The following is an 18,388-nucleotide window of genomic DNA, read 5'->3' as shown; positions in this document are numbered from 1 at the left end:
TCCTATTTGATTTTTAAAGCATGTGAAAATATTCATTTTATTAGATATCTAAGAAAACGGTTAACTATGGTATTGTATACAATTGAAAATGCTTTGGTGCTTGCCTGTACTTGTCTCTCAAGAAGATTTTCACATAATTCAACAAATTCTTCCCATTTGACACTATAATAGATATCATGGATTGCAAAATGCCTCTCAATTTTACAGATATTAAAATGTGAAAATAAAAATGACTGTTTTAAGATCCACACAACAAGGTAGATCAGATTTAACTCAGACAGATGTCCCTATTTACCCATAAGAAAATGTAACAGGAACCATTGCAAGGTTGAGCAACTAATCAATTGAGCAACTCCTGTCCTGGTGTCAGCCCTAGACAGTAATACTCAGGCCTACATTACAAGGAAGTGTTCCTGTAAAAAATCTATAGATATTGAATGGTTACTTTACAATCAGAAAATAAAACTAAGGAGCTGGGTAATACTTACTTGAGGAATAATGAGACGCATCTGAGAATGTCAAAGAAAATGACCTAAAGTTGACCACTTCATGCCATGAATTCGTAATCAGCAAAATAATAATGCTATCCTAAATTAAGTCCATAATTGTTTGCAACAGGAAAATGAGAAGCTATGCTAATGCTTATGAGCACCGCCCTCTGTGATTGACAAAACTGTCCTTAGTAAAATCAATTATAGAATGACCCATGAAAGTCCTGAAAAGATACAAGCGTTTGTTCATTTCTGACAGAAAATACATTTTGAAACAGCATAGAGACCACTCTTCCAGAACGAAGATTTTAAGTATAATTAGACTACTGTATTGAGTATTTGAAAACTTTAGGTGCTTTAATATATTTCAGAAACTGTCCATTCTTTTTCTCCCTAGAAAAGAGCAGAATTTAGGCAACATAGACATGTTTAGCAGTAAACTGCTGGATGATTGAAATTATGTGGCTTCATGACAGTGGAAAGAATTCTTTGTCCCTTAGTTTTGGTAACAAGTAAAAGTCCATGTACAATAAGTTTTAAAGCCTTTAGATCTGCATGAAATATGCCTGGACAACTTAAAAGGGAAAATAAAATCAATACCTGTGTTATCACAGACCCGATTAGGAAGAACACATGATCAGAACCTCAGAGCCTCTCTCTGTGCCTGCCCCAGTCTCATCTCACTCTCCCCAAGGGTGTCATGCCTTATCTTGAATGATAAGTATTTATCCTGTTGCTTTTTTTTTTAAATGGTTTTACCCATTTTTAATTGTAAGCCTGTGGGATCATACTACAAATAAAAATCCTTTGTCACATATGTACTTATACTAAAGGAGGCAACATAGGCCAACTGTGAATTTAAGTCAGCAAGGTCTTTCGGAATTGGAAAGTAACCTGAGCATCCTGTCTATAGACCCAATCAAACAGCAAGGATGACAAAACAACCCCCCTTTTACCAATCCAACTTAAGGATGCAAAGCCGACATTAGACCGGGGAAAACAGATCACATTTGTAAGCAAACATGCTGAACAAAACTAGAAAAAAAAACAGGTAGCCACAGGGAAGGCAAGCTTTGAACAGGCTTGGAACAATACCTCTGAAGCTTTAGCTTTTCTTTGTTACTGGATAAAGGTTGGGGTGTGACTATGTCTAGTGTTCAAAAGATTTTCCAGGACATTAATATCTTTAAATAGGTAGAGTCATATTTTGTTTTGTTTGTTTTTTTAAAAAGGTGCACAGCAAAAATTGCACAGGGCTCACTGTCTTCCTGGTATGCACAGTACATGGAAAGCCAATTCCCTGAAGCAGTACCTGTAGTTAGTAAGATTTAAACTTTCTCAAACTTAGAATTGTCCCTGAATACCAATTTTGCTTTTTCTCTTGCAGGTATAGATTTCCTGGTACTTAGGTGGCCATGTGACATCCATAATGAAGGTGAGTTTCCTCAGCTTTCTTCATAACTGCTCCAAGAAAGGGGGATGTAAACACAATTGTTGGGTGAAATATCTAGAGTACCCTTAAAGAACCCCACCCTGTGGCGAGACCCACAGCCATGGCCCAGGGTGTTCTCGGAACTGAGGAATTTGGAGAGGGATGGGAGGGGGGATAAGGAACGGGGGGGGGGGGTTGGGGGGGGAAAGATAGTGGCAGAACAGGATAGACTGAGAGGGAAAGGGAGAAGGAATAATGAAATAAGGAGCCTCCCGTGCACCTCCTGATCTCAACCATGTTCTCCCACTAGGAAGTTCAAACTTCTATGTAACAGAACATCTGTGCAGAACTTTCTCTCACAACAGTTATATGTCTTAATGACTGTTTTGTAGGATACAAGATGTCATGTGATAGTTTGTAGGTTTATATTATGTGCATACTATACTGAAATTTTCTATAGCCAATATTATAATTTTCATTTAAGTGATATAATAGGAAAGAGTGTGACTAATGTTTTAGAGTATGAATATAATAGTCTTTCAACAAACAAGTTACAGCTGTTCTATTCACTGATTAGACTACTAAGATACCTTCTCACTGTCCTAATTCCCTTAACTTTTAAGAAGCACCTCTGATTGTATAGGCATTACTATCTTCATAAGATTACTGCTAAGGGCCTCCCTGGTGGCACAAGGGGTTAAGTCAAAGCACTACCAAGCTATCAGCAGCCTCTGCAGTCAATACCCATCCAGGTTGCTGACCCACATGGCACAGCTGACCTCTCCTGCCTCTCCCGCTGCTCCCCTTAGCAGTGTATTTCAGTAGATCTGTTTACTCTGCTCCCTACTCTGTCTCTGGTGAATCCTCTCACTCCCAGCACCTCTGACCTGTACCCAAGTTTTTGTATGAATAAATAAATAAAAATAAATTTTAAAAAATGATTACTGTTAGAATTGAATAAGATAATGCACCTTGAGGTTATGGAAAATTTTGAGCTAATATGTTCTTTCCATGTTACATGTATATTACTCTCTCTCTCTCTCTATATATATATATATATATATAATATATATATATATAGACATATATATGTCTGTGTGTGTGTAAATATATATACTCTTCTCATGTTACATGCATATTACTATTTCTCTCTCTATATATATATATGTCTATATATATAGAAAGAGTAATATACATGTAACACGGAAAGAACTATATATATGTGTATATATATGTATATATATATAGAGAGAGAGAGACTCTATTACATTGTAAGAGGCAGCATTACTTTATGGGTCACTATGAAGTAAAAAGCTTGCGTTTATTGTAATTTGTACATTCATTGCTTGCTTATGAACTACAAATTTAATTTATACTTACTTTAATGATCTGCATTAGACATACATAAATTTTATTATATATCATAGTCAGACACACAGAAAAAGGAAAATAGAAAAATTTGGTCAATCTATTCCTAAAATGTATCACCTTCAGAGAACAATTCACCTGAAATCCTTTATAGATAAAAGTACCCATATTTCACCATATATTATCATGCTCAGTGCCATCAAGAACTTTGGTGAAATGTATAAGGAAACCTACAAATCATTGGATTTGACTTTTTAAATTGATTTATTTTTAAGTAATATGGGGTTCTCTCATCAGGCATTATGATAGTAGTGTACCTACTACCAACTCATCCATATTTTACCAGCATAGACCACTGGGCATCCTTCCCTCTTTGTTTTTTCTCCTCTCCCAAACTCTCCCCTCTTAGTGTCTGAGTTCTGTAGTCTGGCATCAAGGGTTAGTTTTTCAGCTTGTTTTTATCTGTCTTTTACTTTATTTACTTTATAGTCCACATATGAGTGACACTATCCAGTATTTATCTGTCTTTCTCCTTTTGATTTCTTTCGCTCAGGATTGTCCCTTGTAGCTCCATCCATGTCGCCACAAATGTTATGAGTTTATATCTTTTGATTGCTGAGTAGTATTCCATTATGTACATATACCACAACTTCCTGATCCATTCATCTGTCCTGGGGCACTTAGGTTGAATTTGACTTCTTAAGCTGGCTTTGCAATCATGGTTGAACAGAGTATCTTTTATTTTTGTTTCAGTACTATTGTTAAGGTCTCTAATATCTTACCTCCTCCAGCCTTGTGATCTTCATAATCATTTTGTTTTAGACACTAAAGAGTTCTCAATTCTTCCTGGGTACTGAGAACCTCAAGACTTTGATATTGTGCTTTTGATGTTTGTGTATGCTCACACAAGACATATGTCAAGTCATGACCGTCACCTGTCCTCTGTCTATTGTAAGATACCACCAATGGGTTAGTGATAGAAATATAACAGGAAAAATATGTCAGTGACTACACAAATAGCCAACTTTCTCTCTACACATATAGATTTAAAGATATGAAATCCTTAATATTATTCTGTACAACCTAGTTCCTTTTTTTGCTACAAGGCAACAATAAGCATTCATATCTCTATATCTATATATAAATATTTGTGTATATATGTCTGTAGGATGTTTAAATATTTAATTAGTTAAAAAGCACAAGCACATCTTTTTCTTATACAGCTATTTCCCTCTAAAAATGGCTCATCTTTTGTATTACAACAATCAGGAAAATGAGTTCTTGTTTCAATATGTAGTTCTGAATTCACGGTGTGCTCAATCTTAGTTTATATGCTGTTGACAAAGTCTGCTGAGATAGTTATATCTTTTCTATAAAACTCGAGTGTTAAATTTTTAATGGCACTAGAACAGAATAAGATATGGTACTAGCAAGACATGAAAATTTCTGGACATATTTCTGATGAATTTCATCTTAAACCATTTAAACTCCTTTATCGCTTTTGTCATTGTAGAGGTTCAAATGCTGCCAGGTACAAAATGACTGATTTGATTCCTTACAAAAAAGAAAAAAAGACAAGAAAAGTATAGTGAAAAGAAATCTAGTAAACACATAGAGATACATTTCTGCAAACCTAAGGAAAAGATAATCACTGGGGACAGGAGGTCATGTCAGGGAATTGGTTTTCTTTGCCTGATATGTAATGGCTATTTCAATTAAAACACTGTACTATTTTCATGCTCCATTATTTTCATATTATTAACTTTTGCATTAATATTACATATCCTATTGAATACCAGTGATAGAAAGTTTTGTCAACATGATACTGTAATGAGCACTATCAAAATAAACAATGGAACTATTGGACAAGTACCGAAAAAGATTTGAAGGTGAGGCAAGGTCATTTCAGCAAATTGAGTTGTGTGTAATGATGCAGATACAGTACATATAAAACATATGCATGTATAAGTACATTTGCATGATAGTTGACTTCTGTTTTTTGCTTTTTAAAATTACACTAACTAGTCAATGTTTTTAAATCTTTTAATCCATTGTCCTGCTTATCTCAAATGCTCTTTTCTTCAGACAGGAAATAATTGATCCCATAAGGTCAATTTCTAGCTTCAGGTCAGTAAACAGGGTTTAAATTTACCTATGACTTGGCATTAAGGACACAGATTATGCCTTTTCTGCAGCCAGTACACACAAAATATAAAACAAATGCACAGCTAAAAGCAGGCTACCATAAAACATTTATAAATTTTCTGGCAAGAGAGGTGGTCAAGACATAAAAAGCATAGTAAAAAATACTCTATTTTCCATCATTGTGCTTCTACCCCAACATTCAAGTACACCATTTTGAAGGTCAATATTTTTTAGTAACTATAACAAAATGAAAAACAAACCTCAACATATCACTCAACAATTTCTGATTCATTTACATATTTACTGCTTTCTATCCTGAATATAGACTTTTCATAGGAGGTTAACTTAAATACATTTTATTTTACAAATCAAAATCCTTATCCAAACCATTTTCTGTTCCTGGATACAGTTTTTTCTGTCTGCGTTCCATGAATCTGTCCTTCTTTAAAGACCGAGAGCGAAAAAAAATATTAAGTCATAATGAAAGCAATAATACTATATATAAGCACCATAATTTGCATAGCTTAGCAAGTTCATCACCCCATCCACATTTTTAATTTCAATTTTAAAATTAGATATTGAATCTTATAGATGTTTAGGTATTTGAATGAAAACCCCATTCCTAGGAACTAAATGAGAATAGGGATTCTAATGAAAATCAATGTGATCTCAGACACTTCTTTACTTCTGTAGAAGGAAGTACTTCTGTACTCCTCTCATCAATTATACTATATGCTCCTTTGTCCTTCCCACCACATTGTCTCCTGAATGCATTAAATAATGTATTTAATTAAAAGCTATTTATGGTTTTTGTATGACATGCTGATAACTGATAGTTATTGTATGACATGCTGCATAGCAGAGACTTAGCAATTTTTGTAAAGATTTATTTATTTGTGCATATAGAACTGGGGTACAGTCCAGAGTTGTAGGGGGTGGTGAGAGGATTCACCAGAGACAGAGTGGGGAGCAGAACAGGCTGATTGATGAAGTTCACTGCTGAGGGGAGCAGTGGGCGGGCTAGGAGAGGTCTGCTGCGCCATGTGGATTACTTCTGTGGCGAGGATCGAACTCATGCTGAAGTGGCTTTAGCTTCTTAGTGTTATGCTTTAACCCGTTGAGCCACCAGGGAGGGCCTTATTATTATTTTTAAAGATTTATTTATTTATTTTATTCATACAGAACTGGGGTATAGGCCAGTGATGCGGAGGGTGAGAGAATTCACCAGGGACAGAGTGGGGAGCAGAACAGGCAGATCAAGAAGTACACTGCTGAGGGGAGCAGCGGGCGGGTCAGGAGAGGTCTGTCATGCCATGTGGTCACCTCCGGGGCAGGCGGGGATCGAACTCATGTGGAAGTGGCTTGAGCTTCTTAGTGCAGTGTGTCATCAGAGAGGACCTTATGTTACAAATCTTTTTAAGATTTTTCATAAAATTCACATGAAGTTCACTAAGTTGTTTGTCTAGTTATTTTATTTTTGGATTGGTTTATATTAGCTTGCATTCATGTGAAATGTGATGTTAAAGAAGTAACTGATGGCACCTCCCTGGTGGCACAAGTCTCAGCAGTATGAAGCCATTCACAGTCACTGCAGCACAAGTTCAATCCCAGGCCAGGGAGGTGACCCACATGGCAGCAGACTTCTCCTATTTTGCTCCCCTTAGCAGTATATTTCAGTATCACTGCCTGCTCTGTTCCCCACTCTGATTCTGGAGAATCCTCTTACTCCATCCCAGCAACTCTGGTTTTTACAACAGTTTTTGTATGCATAAATAAATCTTTTAAAAGGGAGTAATTCTTTTCTTTTCTTTTTCATTTTCTCTCTCTCTCTCTCTTTCTCTCTCTCTCTCTGTCTTTCCCCCTACCACAATCTCTTTCTTTCTCTCTCTCCCTCCCTCAATACCGCAAGCATTGCTAAAACACAAAAACAAATTAAGTTCTTGGTGGCTTCTAGCTATGCCACTGAAGTTTGCCATAACTACATAACCCCTGTGCTCTCTGGTATGCGACTGGCAAGCACAGAGTTTATGGCCTGTACTCTATAGTTATATTCTGATGGGAAATAATAGCACAATAGCAGGACAACAAAAAATAGGAGTTAGATTGAAATAATGTCCTCTCCATCAATTAACACATTTCTCTCACTTTTATAGGTTTTGACTCATTAAATAATTTTCTAATTATACTCAACAAGCATAAAATTGTCTTTATATTCTATCATTACATCTAGAACAAGTATTTTAGACACTTACTTCTCAAGGACTAATTTGCAATATATTTTACTGCTATTTTCATGTCCACATTTTTCCCCCCAGTCACTTTCCCTGGCCACAAGTTTCCTAAAAATTATTTTAAATTCACTAATATAGATAACTTTGATATGCTTCTCTCTTCCATGTTCAAGTTGTGTGATTATGTAAGATAATGTGATAAAATTGAACATGCCAAATATGGAAGCAAATAGTTGGGTTTGACTTCCAGCTGTGACACTGCTGGCTTAGTGACCTTGGGCAAATCAGTTTATCCCTTGTAGGCCTCTTTCTACTGGCCTATAAAAACAGGAAATAATAAGTTATTTGTAATATTGTTCTGGGGAAGGCCCTCCCTGGTGGCACAGTGGGTTAGGACTCAGCACTGCAAGCTGGCCACAGCCACTTCAGTGCAGGTTCTAACGCCCTCCCTGGAGATCATCTGCATGGGTGGCAGACCTCTCCTGGCCCGCCCGCTGCTCCCCTCAGCAGTGTTTTTTACTGATCTGCCTGTTCTGCTCCCCCCTCTGTCTCTGGTGAGGCCTTTCACCACCCCTGCATCTCTGGCTTGTACCCTAGTTCTGTATGAATAAATAAATAAATCTTAAAAAAAATATTGTTCTGTGGGTTGGAGGTATTATTAATAATTTCGTTCCCACAGATGGTGCACAATAAATAATTTTATCATAAGTGTAAAGTAATATGTATTATTATGAAGCATACATTTAACATCTCTCTTTTAATTCACATATCCATACATATATACACACCTAGAGGTAGAAAAAGAGGGACTTGGAGTTATTATCATTACAAATTTATCATTACCTATATGAAAAAAAAATGTTGTTAAATTATTTGTCACTAGCTCTGGTAGTTTATATGAAATTATAACAATAGATACAAAATTAAGTCCCTGATTATTTTTAGTGGAAGACTCTAAAAAAGTTAGGAGGATCAGGAATTTTTCTCCCAAGCCTATATCATATACCACATCTTCACAGAGCTCTAAATTATAGTTAGAGATCATCTTTTTTGGTTGGTGTTTTTCACATGATTCTATTTTTTCTCAAGTTGGATTGGAGTGTATTAGAAAATATAAAATGACCTTAGTTATGGAGACTTCATATTCAAATTGTGAGTTAAATGAAATCTACAATTACACTTTGCATAATATACAACTCTAACTAGAGAACACCTTAAACCTCTAAAAAATGAACAATTCGCAAGCCTGAATATAACAAAGACTTGAGAGTGGGAAAATAACTGAAATTTTCCTTCAAACTTCTAAACCAAGCCTGGAAAAGCAAGAAAGAGAAAATAATAGAAACACAATGTAGAAAGGAAACAAACTTTAATGACTGTATCTTTAATTTAGTTACCTGTTTGAATAAGAATTATGGTTAAGATATGTCTCTTTCTGATTGAATATGAAGGTGTAAAGTAAAATACTAGCTGTAAAGCTCCTAATATCTTTAATGGAAGCCTCTCAAAGACATAATCATTCATCATTTTCCTTCTAAAACATATTTCACTCGCTGTACATTCATGGTACCCAAGAATATAGTTAGAGAAATTTTCCACTTCTGTTCTGGTAGGACATAACTAATTCGCTGTCCTTTACCCAGATGCTCAAAACTTACACAATGGTATGTTATTTTCTAATTTGTAGAGTGAGTCAATTATTCTTCAGAGGTAGCAGAGTTTCTATGACTCTCAAATAAAAGATTCTTTGCTATCTTTCAAGGCCTTTGAATCTCACTGTATGTGCCACAGAGTTCTGAGACCTGCTAAGATCAAACATTGCAAGGTTACTATCACCTTCGTTCACATCTCGGGTCTCTCACAGTAACCTATCTTTCATGCAACTTTTTTTTTCTTTTTTTTTTTTGTATCCTTACATACCCAAACCCACAGATATGTGTCATTTGAGCATTTTGGAATTGCAGTAGTACGATAGTAGCTTATCTTTAGTGTGTTTAAAAATGAATAACACATATTGTGGCAATGCACTTTCTCAATGACTACAATAAGAATCGCTTGAGCATTGTTTTAGAGAAGTTCACAACATGAAGAAGGGCCTAGCAAAATTTTAATATTGGAGTTAATCCCTTAAAAAAAGGTTTCCTACTAAACAATGATGAGCTGAATTGCAGAAGAACCTGAAGTAGTAGGTGTTGGTAAGTCAGTAAACCTAACCATCAGAAAAAATAAATAACCATCAGGGACGGAATAAAGGAGACAGATGTGCTGACTCAGGCAGAAAATCCAGGGTCAAGGTGACACAGAGAGCTCTAACTTGTAGTGTAGGCAAGTCTGCAACTTTTCCATTATAATATTGTAGACATGAAGTAAAAGACTGTGTAATAATAAATATCCAACCGTGTCAGCTAAAAGGGACTTAGGGGATCATTTTTTACAACTGACCCAAAGTAGGAAACCTCTCTGGGCAAAAACACAAAAGTATTTAACTGTTCTACCCAGCAGAACAGTTAAGATTTAGTTATTGAGGGCTCTTCCTGGTGGCGCAACAGGTTAAAGCACCATGTTATGAAGCTCTCTAAAGCCACTGCAGCATGAGTTCGATCCCCAGCCAGGGAGCTGACCCACATGGTGCAGCAGACCTCTCCTGACCTGCCCGCTGCTCCCCTCAGCAGTGTATCTCAGTACATCTGCCTGTTCTGCTCCCCACTCTGTCTTTGGTGAATCCTCTCACCCACCACACCTCTAGCCTGTACCCCAATTCTGTAAGCATACATAAATAAATCTTAAAAAGAAAGATTTAGCTATTGAAAGTATGATCAACCACATCACAAAGAGAAAACAAGTTATTAGAGGGATTAGGAGAGAGCAGGAAGGCAATGACTGTGACAGGAGTTGGGTCCCAGAATGGTGAACTTCAAATCACAGGTTTTCTGATTATCATTTAATATAAGGTAGAAATGGAAGAGAATGGAGTCCAACAGGGTGGAGGGACTAAGTGAAGGTGTGACTGAGGGACAGAACCCCAAAGAGGTAATCCAGAATTTAGTTAGTGAAGTATAGAAAGATGATACTGACTAAAAGAGTCATAGGAGCAAAAATGGAAGGCTGGAGAAAGCATGAGGATTAAATCCTATGTGCTTTAATGTATGATCAGCCCTTAGTTAATAGGCATGTAGTGAAGGCCACATTCTGAAAAGTCTCATGTATTATATAGAAAAGGTTACATTTTATTCTGGATCCAAAATAGGAGTATGGAAACTCTTTAAATCAGAGGGACTAGTTTGAGCCTATTTCAGAAATTAAGATGAAAAATGTTGAAAGCCTAAAGCCAAACAGGGATGGTGAAATGCGAAGATTTACTGAAAGTCACTTAATTGAGAAGGTGGTTGATATGAAGGGTCGAGCTTTTCTCCTGAGCAACCTAGAAGTAGGTGATATGTTTCACAAATCTCAGATTCTAATTCATGACATTGTGTAAGGAATTCAATATTAGCTATGTTGAATTTGAATTTCAAAAATATTAATGAATAGATGTTAAAAGTCAACTGATAAACAGCTGGACCTTCAAAGAAAGAGTTGGGTCAAGGTCAGTCTATAATATGATATGGAACATGTAGTATGGAGAATTAACACACACACACACACCCCACACACATGCCTCTTTATCTCTGCACAGCAAAAGACACACTTGAGACTCTTTTTTAAATCCTCAAATGGTAAATACTTTAAATAATCAATCACTGCTTTATTTTCTTCCTTTAAAAGAGATTCAGTAAAGCATGCCATGTCTGTTTAGCTTCTGTGGAGTGAATGGTTAAAAGGCAGTACTGCAAAGAAAAGCCACATCCAGACTTTTTTTTTTAATAGCAGGCTGTGCTTTCAGTTATCACTTATATTAGATATATCTAAGAAAATATGTTAGGTTACTACGATTATTTTTCTAAAAAAAAAGACTTATGTATTTGTTTATCTTTTAGAAACATTATTATTGGAAGATATATGTATATAAACATATATGCAGTTCAAAGAAAATTATGAAGTTTCACTCCCAAATAGTTTCCTTTATGATTGCTTATGGGTTCATTTAACATGTCTATTATTAAAACGTATAGGTGTAAGTGAATACTGATTTTTGTAACCCCAGCGATCTAATGCTATACTTAGTTATTGTTGTTATAGCTGTTTCCAGAGAACTCTACGAAGATATATATTTATATATATAATTCATAATAACAGTTGCACTTACTATTGCCATGGGAAGCACATTAGATATAAAATCAGCAAATAAAAGAAATGCTGAGCTTTCATGTCCTTATAGCAGTAGGATGCTCAAAACCAAATTGAAAAAGGTTTAACTGAAGAGATGTGCCTTGTGCTGAGAGCTGAAATTCAATAGCCTTAGGTATTTATTGAACTGTGAGAAAACAGAGTATCCAAGCTTCTATAAAACATGCTTTTTCTTAAGTCACATGTGTTTTTAATCTAATAACTGTAGCTACTGAATTGTACAATGTGAATTTAATCAGTGACATATTACTCCACACTAAAAATAACCAATAAATCAAATAGATACATCAAAGTAAATTTTTAAATTGTAGCAGCTAATATTTAAGTGCTCAGTTTGATGGTATCCAAAATTCAAATAGAGCCAAAAAGAATAGAAGACTTTCCCTGGATAGGCATTAAAGTTATATTTCTATACTTTAAACACTTAAAGCCAAACGCCCATGAAATTAAAAAAAATATTCCAGACTATAAACATATTAATGTAAGAGGTTGACATTAGTTATGATCTATGTGCTCACAGAGTGGGGCATGTTAGCTTTGTTTTCCACAAACAGTGCATCCCATGTCATAGAAATCAACAAATATCTGCAGGAGAAAGAAGAACATGAAGGAAAAAACAAAAACCCACTGAAATGTCTAGTAACACCAAAAGACTCAAATAATAACAATGATAATATAAACCTGTTCAGCATGTCATCAATAATCATGTGTTCAGTATTGTCCCAGGAAGACTGAGAATACTCTCCCATAAAATCTCTAAGAGTCTTTCTCTAATGAGAAAGTTTTTATTAAGGGATGTTTCTCATCTCTGGAAAATAAATGCACCTGTCTGCATCTGCCTATCTTCAAGATAAAGTCAGCGGCTTGGTGGGCATGAATTTCCCCTAATTTATTCTTCATTTAATGATTTTCAAAACCTGTGGTTGCACTAAGCATGGCTTTTCTAAATAAGAATGACAATCTATTAAATGTATTAAAATAGCTGCAAAGAAGTTCTAAGCTCTACATCGTGTTTTTGTGTTTCAAAAAATCTTCTCAAGTCATAAACATGATGAACATTATTTTAGAGAAATTAAAAAGGTTTTCTTACTCATAAAAGCAGAAGAATAAATACACCTGATTTCATCTCACAATTTCTAACATACCCTATCTTTCTTTATTGGAGAAACAGAATCCTAACAACTCATGACACTGTATAGGGATATAACTTTAGAATACTGAAGTTTCCCAAAATGAAATGCAACAACAACAATTAAAAAAAAAATCAAAACTGTGAGGAAATGTCACAGGGAATGACAGCAGTTTATTAGGGTAGGTTAGATTTATGTGACAGTTATGGGAAACATTCCTACTTCAATAGTTTACAGTAGCAGAACTTTATTTTAATTCACACATAAGATACTGCAGTAGTGACTACCATGAATAGAGAAATCTTTTAATAGAAGCTTTAGGAATAATTCTGAGGTTTGGTGTGGGAAATGCCAGTTTACTAGAGACACTGAAAAGGCTTCAAGCAGATATTTCTCACATTCAAATGATCTATTCTATAACATTGTGGGGCAAGTTCTACTTCTAAATCATTCCATTACATTTCTAGTATACCAATGACATTGCCTGATAGTGTTCCACTGTGTTTTTCCACAACATCCACACCCACAAAAAAGAATCTATCACATATTGTTAAAGGAAATATGTACTCTACCAATCAACAAGATTGGTGTGTAAATCATCCATGCTCAGTGTCTGTTTTTCCCTCCTTGACTACAGAATTTCAGTTAAGAAATGGACTTAAAGAAATACCTTAGTGCTTACTATTAACAAGTATCACATAATTCCATAGATTTTATTGGCTCAGGTATTAAACATTTAAGGAAAAAATTCATAACTGGATCAATGTTTTTCTTCCTCTTCTGTCAGTTTACTGTGTTCTCTGAAAATAATTTCTTTTCATCTTGATCTCTTCATATAAATTAACCACATCCAAATGAAAAATTTAAGGCAGGCTCTTTCCATCCCAGTCCCTAATGTAGAAGCACACTTTGACCAGAAAACGAACTATCAAGTTTAATTGTCATGGCTTATGCAATTTCAAGTTCATGTGCCCATGCAACAAACAATTGTGTTGTTTTATAGCAAAAAGAAATGAAAAAAAAAGTTAAAATGCATTGTGTTAATAACTGTAAAAGTATTTTCAAGAGTGCAAGGAATAAATCAAGTCTCTTAATGGAATGAAGTTAACATCTTTATTTTAACCTGTCACTGTCACTTTATACACTCATACACATACACACACACACACACACACACATATTTTTTTTTTTTTAAAGATTTTATTTATTTGTACATACAGAACTGGGGTACAGGCCAGAGGCTCAGGGGCGGTGAGAGGATTCACCAGAGACAGAGCAGGGAGCAGAACAGGCAGATCGACGAAGTACACTGCTGAGGGGAGCAGTGGGCGGGTCAGGAGAGGTCTGCCACGCCATGTGGTCACCTCTGGGGCAGGCGGGAATCGAACTCATGCGGAAGTGGTTTAAGCTTCTCAGTGCAGTGCTTTAACCCGCTGCGCCACCAGGGAGGGCCCACACACACATATTTTTAAAATTTTAATTTCCATGTCAATGCCTAAAGAAAATATCTTGACTTTCTAGAGGTTTCTGGTGACTTCAATTCATTTAAGATATTTCTAAGATTTTATTCACTGTTGTCTCAGGGTTTCAAGTTATTTTCTCCAGAAATATTCATAGATCCATTCAACAAATATTAATCAAATAACCACTTGAAACTAACTGATCTTCATTGTAAAAGCAAAATCCTCACTGCCCTAAAGCTTAGTTTCTAGTGAGAGAAGCAACAGACCAACTAAGACACAATGTTAGTCATTGATAAGTGCCATAAAGATTGAAAAGCAGTGTCCTGGGGTGGATGTAGACTGAGTGGACAATTCATCTTGGATGGCTCCTCTGAACAGTCAGAGTCAGAGGTCAAAACCATTCAGGAGATAGGGAATGAATCAGTGACAGTTGAGTGTCTCCACCCCATCTCCTTATATGCCGGTGGGTTTGCTCAGTCACCCTGAGCAACTAGAGCAACTTCCCAATTCTCACAAAGCATTTTCCATTAGTGCTTCAGCATTCTAGTATTGGCCTGGGGTTTTTAGTGGGCCTGATTCACTTCATATTGATTCCTGGACTTCAGACAGAATGAGGCCATGACAAAAATAAAAACCAGTTGGAACCAGTTTTATCTGATCAGAACTGGTCAGAACTAGTGTCTAGTTAGAACCAATCAGTACCAATTTGAACCACCTTATTCTAGTCAGTCAGTCAAGACTTTTTTTTTTTTTTCGGTGAGATGAAATCAATACTGGTTTCACACAGTTTTATCACTGGATAAACCAGTTTCAACTGGTTTCATCTGGTCAGAAATGGCTTAAATTGGTTTTGTACAGTCACAACCATTCTGAACCAGCTTTATCTGATCAGAACCACCATGAGCAGTTTGAACTAGTTTAATCCATTAAAGACTGGTTTGACATGGTCAGAACCAATTGAGCTGGGTTTATCCAGGTTTATAGAATCTGTTTCAACAGGTTTGGATTGGTTCTTAACCCATGAGAACCAGTCTGAACTGTTTTACACAGTTAGAAGTGGTCAAATTAGTTTTATCCAGTCATAACCAATCAGAACTGGTTCTGCACAGTGGTCAAAATCAGTTTTATTCATTTAGAAGCCATCTAGACCAATTTTATCTAGCTAGAACCAGTTTTATCTGTTCAGACCAATCAAAATCACTTTGAATCAGTTTTATTCAGTCAGAACCAGTTTGAATCAATTTATCCAGTCTGCAATTATCCATTTAGAACCAGGTTCAATCAGTTCAAACCATTTTTATTTGATAAGAACCAAGCAAAACCTATCAGAACCAGTTTTACCCAGTCTGAACTGATCAGAGCTGGTTTTATCTGATCAGAACCAATCAGAATGGTTCTGCAAAGCTATTCATATTAAGATCTTATGCCTCAATTAATATGTCAGTATGTATGTGACAGATTTAGAATTTTAAAACTGAACATAAAGCACAGTGTACCTTGCTTATCATTCTTAGTAGGTCATAAATTTATCAGAGGCAGACATTTTTACCAGCTGTCTTATAATAACTATAATATCTATTACACAAGATCAGTAACTGATTTTTGAATGACTAAATTAATGATTAATTGAATGAATGGTATGAAGAATTTTGTTACTCAGATGATAAATGAACATATATGTAAACATTAGATGTTCTCTATATTTACAAAGTCCAATTATAAAGTCATAAATATGAACAAGACAGAAAATGGTGTTAAGATTGAAAAATCATGACAATTTCTTGGAAAAAATTATGCAAACCATAGAGGTTTAACAGCAAAAGACTCGTGGAAGTAATGACCCAGAAAAAAAAATATTGACCTTAGACAAGCCACAGTCTCATGGGTTATGGGGTGCTGCTCTTTAATGAACAAGTGTGATAAGATGATACATGTTTCTGTAACTATGGAGTTAGAAACTGAAGCTAGAAAAACCTCAGGCATTTTTGTCCAATTTTGAAGTATAAAGCTATATATTTCCACAGCAAAGGATACACCAAAAAAAAAAAAACAAAAAGGAAAAAGGTAACTAGCTAATTAAGCAAAAGATTGGATTAATTGAACAGAAATGATTAGAGTTTGGCTAACTTCTTGGTAAAGAAAGGATAATGTACTATTATTAAGGAGTAAAATTATCTTGCCTTGCATAGCAGAGAGCAAAGGAGTCTAAAATCAGATATTTTAACATGATATTAAAATTTTAATAATAAGCATAACTTAATTGTATAATTCTACTAAAGCAACATCTTAACCTTTTCAGGAACATTTTCAAATATTCCTGGATAGAGTGGAATATAGTTCTTCCCAATCCTAAAACCAATATGTGAGATGTGCTAAAATACACAGAATTCTCAGTTCAGGGCATGATGCTGCCTTATAATGTAAATCTTCGCTGATGATAAGATTTAAAGAACATTATCTTAAACATCTAGAGTAACTTACTGGGCAATTCTAGCTCCTCTGCCTCCAATATCTTGCAAATTCTCCTGAATTCAGTATTTGCTGGTTGTTTTGCTAGGTATCATTATGTCTCCCATCTCATCCCCCTTTTCTGATTCAATTAAACAGAAGCTGAGCTCCTACCTAGAAATCACAGTCATACCTAGAGATCAGGGTTTTACTATCTAGGATTAAAAAGCACTCAGTGTTCCTCCCAATGTCTACTGCATCACATCCCAACTCAGAGAGAGAGAAAATTACTCTCACAGCATCATGACTTAGGTAGTTCTTTTTTTAAATTTTATTAATTTATGCAAGGTGCAGGGGTGGTGAGAGGATTCACCAGAGACAGTGGGGAGCAGAACAGGTAGATCGACAAAGTACCCTGCTGAGGGGAGCAGCAGGTGGGTCAGGAGAGGTCTGCCGCGCCATGTGAATCACCTCTCGGGCCAGGGATCGAACTGGCACTGAAGTGGTTGGGGCTAGCTTGCAGTGCTGTGCCCTAACCCAGTAAAGCCAGCAGGGAGGCCCTGACTTAAACTAGTTTTTAAAGGAAATTATGATTTGCTGGGAAAACTAACCCACATATAATAACTCCAAGCACTACAATTAGAGAAGTCCCTCTCTTTAATGCACTTCAAATAGCAGAGAGGAATAAGCATGAATGGAGATTCCAAATCACCAAGTTCAAAACCTTAGGCAAAACCCTCAACTTATCTCAGCTTCAATTTCCTTGCTTTATACATGAAAATTGTAAAGTAGGTGCTGTTTCCAGTGACTGCATTATTACCAGATGTGCATCCTCCAAGATTGGTTCGCCAAGTTCCTAAAAATGCTTCAAATTACCTTAGGTATAAATTACAATGGCAGTAACAATAGAAAAGTAGAGGACGTAAAACTATGAGATGCTTTTGAAGAAGAAAAATGGCAGGGCATAATGCCTAATTAAAAAGAGGCTTCAATGAAATGAGCTTAAAATCTAGCTTAAAACAAGTCAGCGGGAATGACAGTCTCATTTGACAAAGGCAGAGAAGTGTAAGGGCCAATAAATGGTGATTCAGAAAGGAAGACAGTATGTTCTAATATGAGTCTGTGCAATCTGAATAGGTTTAATTTTAAATATCAAATGAAGATTTGTGAAACTATGTACTGAAGGGAACTAAATCTGTGTATAACCTTTACTTTAGGATGAGGCAACATCATAAGAATTTGCTACCATATAGCTATTCTTTCTAAAAGTGGAATCAATCATACATAAATTCTACCTACATCATAGACTAACCCTAATGGGTAAATTTATTTTTCTATTTTACATTGACAGTAAGTGTCCTAAATTCAAAGACACAATGCCCTGATTAAGGTA

Source organism: Condylura cristata, unplaced genomic scaffold (assembly GCF_000260355.1).
Source record: "Condylura cristata isolate star-nosed mole 26May11 unplaced genomic scaffold, ConCri1.0 scaffold00020, whole genome shotgun sequence".
Lineage (NCBI taxonomy): Eukaryota > Metazoa > Chordata > Mammalia > Eulipotyphla > Talpidae > Condylura > Condylura cristata.
The sequence above is the reverse complement of the archived record's forward strand: the minus strand, read 5'-3'. Positions refer to the sequence as shown.